The sequence below is a fragment of the Neofelis nebulosa genome, chromosome 16 (genome assembly GCF_028018385.1).
Source record: "Neofelis nebulosa isolate mNeoNeb1 chromosome 16, mNeoNeb1.pri, whole genome shotgun sequence".
In the NCBI taxonomy this organism is placed as follows: Eukaryota; Metazoa; Chordata; class Mammalia; order Carnivora; family Felidae; genus Neofelis; species Neofelis nebulosa.
The window spans coordinates 16,652,584-16,660,373 of NC_080797.1; the positions used below are offsets into that span (position 1 = coordinate 16,652,584).

Consider the following 7,790-nt stretch of genomic DNA (forward strand, 5'->3'; position numbering starts at 1 on the left):
TCTCCCTCTCTCTCTCTCTCTCCCTCTCTCTCTCTCTCTCTGCCTCTCCCCTGCTCATGCTCTGTCTCTGTCTCTCTCTTTCAAAATCAATAAATAAACTTAAAAAAAATGTGTTTTTCCTCTGTCCCAGGTCTTCAGGCCTCTTTCATTTGCCAGCCTCGTGCTTCTCAAACTACCTGTGGCAAAGGACCTATTTTTTGGTTTTATTTCGCGTTTAAAGTCCAATCTGTTACAGGACTACCAATTTCGTAAAATGCAATAACGTTGAACTGTCGGAAAAACGACCGTGCACCTAGATGCCTTGGGAAGGGCAAGGTGTTAGCAGAGTTTGTGAACGCTGGCTCTCAGCCCCGTGCCCGGTGTGGGCCCAGAGCCGTCAGGTCTCCGCCTGTTCCTGAGCATGGGCCCTAAATGCCAGGTGATGAACCGAGGAGTCCAGCGAAATCTTCCCCAAGCCAAGCGCTTACCCGGCACTGTTGCAGCTCACGGAACTCTACATTTAATGTGGGAAGACAGGCAGTAAATAAATGTGACAAATGAGTACATAACAGCAGTTCGTTGGAAGGTGATGTGTTCTTGCGGGAACAGTGGGGCGCGGGAGGGAAGGGGGGTTGAGCTGGTTGGGTTTTCCCCTTGGGAAGGGGGATTGCAGTTTTAAACAGAGGAGTCTGGATGACAAGTGATGATGTAAACCAACCAGAGAAGGCTGTGCAGGGCCGTCCCCATCAGTGAACACATTTGCGTTTCAATAGGGACATTCTCACGATCAAAGGAGCAGGTGCACAGGCTGAGAATCGAGGCCCCCGTTGACACGCGCTATCTTTGGGGCAGGTGCAGGGGAAGAGCAGGGCGGGTCTGGAGGAAGGTAGCGGCAGACGGACCAGGGCAAGAGCAGAAGACGACCGAAAAGGCAGCCTCGAGGACGCCAGTCCTCACCGCCCGCCGAGCTCAAGAGGAGGGAGGGCCCGCCAACCCAGCGGGTGGCAGGCCAGTCCGGTGACCTAACGACGGAGCAGACGACCCGGAAGTCTCCCGTCTTGGTGCAGTCAGCGGGTTCTCCAGCAACCAGAATGTTCCCGTTGGCATTCCCACCACCGCCCTCCCCCCGGGACTCGGTGTTCCACCGGGAAAGAAGAGAACAGAATTAAGGAATGTGCCCAGAAGCCTCGAAATAGTATCAAGGATGCCCAAGAGCTGCTTCGAAATTAGAGATTTTGTAGTTCGTTTTCGCTTTCGGGGCAAAAAAAGATTCCACGAGAACCTGCGCGTTTATTGTTCCGTTCGGCAAAACAAAGAGTGGAGACGGGGGATACCAGGTAAGGCCCGTTCCCTGCACCAGGCCTGTTCCGGAAGCCTTACAAATGTCTCTCTTCACCCTCACGACTCCCCTAGGTTGGGGGTGCTTTTATTATCCCCTGTCTCGAACTGAGGTGTCGAGAGGCTGGATGCCAAGGTTGTTGAAACCCTGGCGATTTGCCTCCGCGTCTGGGCTCCTACCCACTCCGCCGTCCTGACTCAGAAGCACCCTACGCCCCCCTCTGCAAGTTGGGGGATGCTTTCCCAGGCGGAGGGAGCGCCCAGAGCCCCTCAGGGTACTGTGACACCCCTACCCGGGCAGGTCCAGCTCCGTCTCTGAGAGACAGAGGGCCCGAGACAGCCCCGTTGCCCGGGCTGGGCTCCTGAAGCCGGGGGCCGCAGCTGAACTATTTAGAAAGTCTCCTGCCAGTTTTCCCGAGGCAGCCCGAGACCACACCGTGAGGACGGACACCCCCCACCGCCGAGTTCTCTTGACCGACGAAGGAGCCAGTGGATTCCCAGAACCGCAGGAGGTAAGTCCCTGTCCTGTCGGAGGTTGGCCTCGCTCCCTGGCCTCCCTGTCCGCTTGTGGGAATGAACAGACGCCCAAGAAAGACACAGGCCGCTTACTCAGGGCCCGTCGGCGGGGCGCTGGCCACCGTCCCTGCGTTTGCACAGGGACAGGAGAGCCTATGGCGGAGTGGGAAGTGGGGGGGAGCTGTGGGCTAACGAGGAGCGGGACATCCTTTGTGGCTGGGTCTGGGGCACGTCTATGTTTTCCTGATTGGTCCTGGGTTGAAAGCGAGGGAAGATGAGGGAAGCCACGGTTCCGTGAAGGTTCCGTTGTCGCAGACAGACGGTCGGGCTGCTGGCCGTTTTGTCCGTCCAGCCTCTCGCGCTAATCGGGAAAGCTGGCTCCCACGAATTCCGCAGCGTCCTGGCGGGCGGCGTGCCCAGGGCCGTGAGGGTCCGCCGTGCCACTGGAGATGAATGGCAGGCCCGGGTGCCGGGTGGCTTTACGCCCTGGTGTGGGGACAGTCGTGCGGTGGTCATTTCCCAAGTGGCCTCTCTGTGGGGACCAAACTGTGGGGCCGGGAGTCCCCTCCTCCAGCCACCCGCGCTTGTCCGGCCATTTCCCTCAGAAAAGGCTGGGAGCTTGGGGTTGGGGATTCAGGGGAAGGAGACCCACTTAGCTTGCCTCGTTCTGCTAATCAGATCAGTCTCTCCTGCACTGCATTGTGTTAAAAGTAAGAAATGGGGGTGCCTGGGTCGCTCAGTCAGTTAAGGGTCTGACTTCGGCCCAGGTCATGATTTCATGGTCTTTCGGGCTCTCTCTCTCTCCCTTTCTCTGCTCTTCCCTTGCTCACCCCCCCCCCCAATAAATAAATAAACTATTTTTTAAAAAGCAAGAAATACCCCACTGGCGTTAGGTCTCTTGCACATCCAATGCAGCAAATGGGGCTCACTTGATGTCCAAGCCTCCATACCCTCCATGACCTCACCCCAAGCATCCTGTGATGGGTAATTTTATGTGTCTGCCTGACTGGGGTAGAGGATGCCCAGGTAGCTGGTGAGCTATTTCTGGGCGTGTCTGTGAGGCTGTTTCCTGAAGAGATTAGCATTTGAATCCAGTCAGGCAGACCAGGTGGGCATCAGCCAATCGGTTGACGGCCTGCATAAAACAAAATGGCGGAGGAAAGGCTCATTCACTCCCTCTGCTTGAGCGGAGACCTCTCTCTTCCCATCTTCTCCTGCCCTCGCCCGTGGGTGCTCAGGCCTTTGGTTTGGACTGACCCACACCCCCAGCTCTCCTGCGTGTCCAGCTTGCAGACGGCAGGCCACGGGGCCTCTCAGCCTCCATCATCACATGGGCCAACCCCTCATTAAACATGTCTTCCTGGTTATTTCTGTGCATATCCTACTGGTTCTGTTTCTCTGGACTAATGTTCATCCCTAACTTCTATTCTAAATCTATTCTTGACTTTATCAAAACCCTTCGTGGACCCCGTTTTCAGCCAGTACTGCCTTTTGAGGTTAACAGTTCCCTCACCTCTACTGTCTGCTGAGTTGAAGGTTATCATGAATTAGGGGCGCCTGGGTGGCCCAGTCGGTCGAGCGTCCGACTTTGGCTCAGGTCACTATCTCACGGTTCGTGAGTTCGAGCCCCGTGTCGGGCCGTGTGCCGACAGCTCAGAGCCTGGAACCCGCTTCGGGTTCTGTGTCTCCCTCTCTCTCTGCCCCTGCCCTGCTCATGCTCTCTGCCTCTCTCTCTCTCTCTCTCTCAAAAAATAAACATTTAAAAATTTTTTTAAAAGGTTATCATGAATTATTTGCATGCCCTTTGATTTTCTTCAAATACTGCATCGAAAAGTTGTCTATCTTGGTCACAGAGTTTGGGGCCTTCCTTGAGTTCTGCCCCCGAGGAGTGTGCCTCCCCTCCCTGCTTTCAAGCCTGGTGCTCCGGGCCCGGTGAGGAAGCCCTACACGTTTTAATGGACTTTTATGTTTCAGTCATAGTTTCTGCTTCTCTGTTTGGTAATTCGTGCATTCATTTCGCAGGTGTTTTCTTGAGCCAACTCTGTTCCAAGGATGTGCCAGGCGCTGGGGATTCAAGAGCGAGCAAAACACGCCAGGGCTCTGTCCTCGTGAGCCCGTCTCCTCGCTGGGCCTCAGCCCTGCAGCCTTCCAGACCCCAGTGGGCTCTTTCCCGTGTCCGGGTGGAGGAGAAGGGCTCCGGGGAGAGCATCCCTGGCGGGGTGTCGCCCCCCTGTGTTGGGCGGGGATGAGCCCGGCCGCTGCCTCCTGGCCTCTCTGGGCTGCGACAGGTGTAGGGGACGGCTTCTCCATCCTGGTGCCTCTGTGAAGGAGACAATGGTCACAACCGGCCCGCGGGATGCCTGCCTGAGGGAGTGCAGACAGAAGGACAGACGGGCCCCGCCAGGAGCCTCCCATTTCTCCGCCAGCGGCGGGCACATCCTTGCTCTGTTGTAAACACCCTGAGCCCCGGAGGCAAGTCCCAGCAGCCGCCAGCAAGGGACCTCACAGGAGGCAGCCCCGCCGTGCGCCTCTTGGACAAACAACCGCGAGTGGGTGCAGCGGCTACAAACCCCACTCTGCAAACCGGAGGGGACATCGGCTTTGCAAGTGCAAGTGTCCCCGCCCCCCGGGGACAGTTAGTGGCTTGCGGTCCTGAGCTCACAGCCGCCCCTCCTGTTCCCTCCCAGGCGTCTTTCCGCACAAGGCCCGTGGAGATCCTGCCCGACCTGCGCGCTGTGCCTTCCTCACCGAGCCCCTGACCCACGGAGGCCGCGCGTGACCGTGGCAGGTGCCTGGGCTGTGCCGGCTACTTTTCAGGGTTAGAAATGCTTCATTTTGGGGGATTAAGAGGCGCAAAGGTCTCAACTGTGAGACAGCGGCTCGTCCTCTGTTTGGTTTTCCAGTGGTCGCTCTAAAATCCACTCTAGGGGCGCCCGGGGGGCTCCGTGGATTAAGCGTCTGACTCCGGCTCAGGTCATGATCTCGCGGTCCGTGGGTTCGAGCCCCGCGTCGGGCTCCGTGCTGACAGCTCGGACGGAGCCTGGAGCTGCTTCGGATTCTGTGTCTCCCTCTCTCTCTGCCCCTCCCCTGCTCGTGCTCTGTCTCTCTTGCGCGTGCGCTCAAAAATAAATGTTAAAATTCACTCCAAGTGTCTTAGCTACTTGGCTTTAAAAACTGTTGCAGGTAACTGTGCAAACACCCACAGGGCTACGGCGATGTCTCTCACCTGCTTGGAGGCACTCCAGTCGGCCTGGGGAGGCAGCATTCTTGCATCGGAGGCTTGGAGCTTTAACCCCAGAAGTCCCTTGGAATTTGCTCTCCCGGGTAGAAGGCACCATCCGGCTGGTTCAGAGAGGACCCTGCCGTCGCAGCCCCAGCCGCGGCTGGCACTCTGCCAATGGCCGTCTGCAAGGGCCTCGAAAATAGTTCTTGGGTTTTTTTTAATCGTCCTAGTTGGAAACTCAGGGAGCAGAAAGATAGGCAAGTTGCTTCGATTTGGGGACACCCCACCCTGTGTGGATCCAGTAGGAGATGGGTTTGCACCTCCTGTTGGGGGGCGGTGGGGGACACCCCCGACTTACAGGGGAACCAGCTGGCGTGGGAGGTCACAGATGCTTCTGAATGAGCAGTTCCTGAGCCCCCAGGGGCCGTGACGGTGTCCTGAACTCAGGAAGAAAAGAAACGGAGCCGGTGAACGTCTTCCCTTCGGCCTTTCTCGAAGCCAGGGGTCAGCAACACGGCCTCCCGGCCACACCCTGTCCTCGGCCTGTTTTCTCAAGGAATGTTTGATGGGAACACAGCCACACCCGTTCATCCCCCAGCTGTCTGTGGCAGAGGTGACCGCTCACGACACACCCCACCCGGCTCTCGGAGCCTAGACTGGTTACCATCTGGTCCTGCGCGAAGGTTGTAACTCCGAGGGCCCCTAAGGCCCCGGAATCCTGGAAAGACAGGAGAGGCCGGTGCCGAAGGGTTTGCATCTCAGAGAACTCAGCCTCGGTGGCGTCCTGACGGATGGCAGGGAGTTCTCAGCAAGGCCCTGTGGTCCTGTTTTCCCCTCAGGCAACCGTTTAGCCAGGAGGCCTGCGAGTCACGGGCCAGGCCCCCGGAAGGTGGGAAAGTCGTCTCATTCAGTGTCTGGGCAGAAGGACCGGGATGGAGATCATCCGAGGGACTCAGCCGCCGGGCGGAGGTTCGTGGGGCTACAGGAGGGACCCGGGGGCGAGTGGTCCAGTCGGGGCAGGAGAGGGAGGGTGTGTCGGCACTGGACGTACCGAGGTCCTCGGCAGACAGTGGTGCCGAGGGGCCACCACACCTGCCCTCGCCACCACTGTCTGCCCGGTCGCCATCTGTACCTCGGGTCGCAGGCACCTGCCCCGCGGGGCGGTGGGAAGCGGTGTGGCAGGAGCTGAGCATCATCAGTCCGTGCCGGGCGGTGGGGGTCCCTGCTGTTCCCCTGCAGATGCTCTTTCCCGGAGCCGGCTGCGGCGCGGGACCCACGTCCTGCCCTCAGAGCCACCACCTTCCCAGGCGACAGGGACCCTCTGCTCGGGGAGGAGCACGGAACGGGGCAGGAACCACGGGCCCCGGCGGGGGCACCGGGCTGCGCTGAGGAGGCAGGTGGGAGCCAGGGCTCACGACTTGAATTTTGCTCAGCGGACGTGCCATTTTCAACACAGACCTTTGGTTTTTCCCCGAGTGACGGGGACCCTGAATGCAGCCGGGCGGAGGGAGAGGGCTCACCTCCGGCACCCCCGAAGCTGAGCGTCAGAGAGGACCGGAGGGGAGCCGGTGAGCGGGGCGGGCGGGGAGTGGCCGGGATTAGGAAGGGATGAGGCTTTGCTCTGTGAGGTCAGGCCGCTTCGGCTGGTGGTGTCGCTGGTGACCTCGGGGCGTCAGAATCATGCCTGGAGTTACTGGCACAAAGGGAGTGATGCACCCCAGTGACCGTGACCTGAGGGGGCTGGGGGCAGCCCGGGACCCTCACGGGCAGACGGAGCAGGTGGGGGGCGTGCAGGGAGGTCTCCGTGCTATGCTAACCGTTTTAATTTTTTTTAACGTTTATTTATTATTTCTGAGAGAGAGAGAGAGAGAGAGAGCACACGCACAAATGGGGGCACAAATGGGGGTGGGGCAGCGAGAGAGGGAGACACAGAATCCGAAGCAGGCTCCATCCAGGCTCTGAGCTGTCAGCCCAGAGCCCGACGCGGGGCTCGAACCCACGAACCGTGAGATCATGACCTGAGCCGGAGTCGGAGGCTCAACCGACTGAGCCCCCCAGGAGCCCCGCATCTTAACCATTTTAAAGTGAACACTTCAGTAGCATTTAGGGCGTTCACAGTGCTGGGCAACCGATGCCCATAGCGTTCCAGAACCTTTTCATCAGCCCACAGGGACAGCAATCCCCCCCCCCAACCCCCATGCCAGCTGCCCCTATTAAAAATCCCCTCCTCTCCTCCCCCCTGCCCCCTCTCCCCTTCCCCTGACCCCCCACCCCCACCCCAGCGTCCTCCAGTCAGCGCTCTGTCTTATGGTTTTGCCTACCCTGTACATCTCATATAAATGGACTCCTACAGTATGTGGCTGTGGCTTTTTAAAAGTATCTTGTTTTAGAAGAATTTGCTTCCCAACTAACAGCTAGGCAAAGGATCTAAACAGACACCGCCTCAAAGAGGATACACAGATGAGAAATACGCACCCGAGAAGGGACTCCGTGTCATATAATTCCCCGACGAGAGAAGGGCACATTAAAGCCACAACAACGAGACGCCCCCGCTCACCTGTCGGGATGGCCAGGATCCGGAGCACTGACCACACCGACGCTGGCGAGGATGTGCAGCCCCCGGAGCCCACTCACTGCTCACCGTGCAGCCCCTGCAGAAGACAGTGTCTTACAGAACCAGTCACACCGTCCCCGTACGATCCCGCAGCCACACTCCTTGGTACTCGTACCCAAA

General features: G+C 58.6%; 1 long non-coding RNA gene across 1 annotated transcript; it reads right to left on the bottom strand.

Moving 5' to 3' along the window:
- Positions 1-2,679: 2,679 nt before the first annotated feature.
- LOC131497762 (uncharacterized) lies at positions 2,680-7,274 on the bottom strand. The gene is made up of 3 exons (XR_009255130.1): positions 5,415-7,274; positions 5,060-5,293; positions 2,680-2,968 (listed from the first exon to the last, which is right to left on the bottom strand). It is a non-coding gene; the product is annotated as an uncharacterized LOC131497762 (long non-coding RNA).
- Positions 7,275-7,790: the final 516 nt, after the last annotated feature.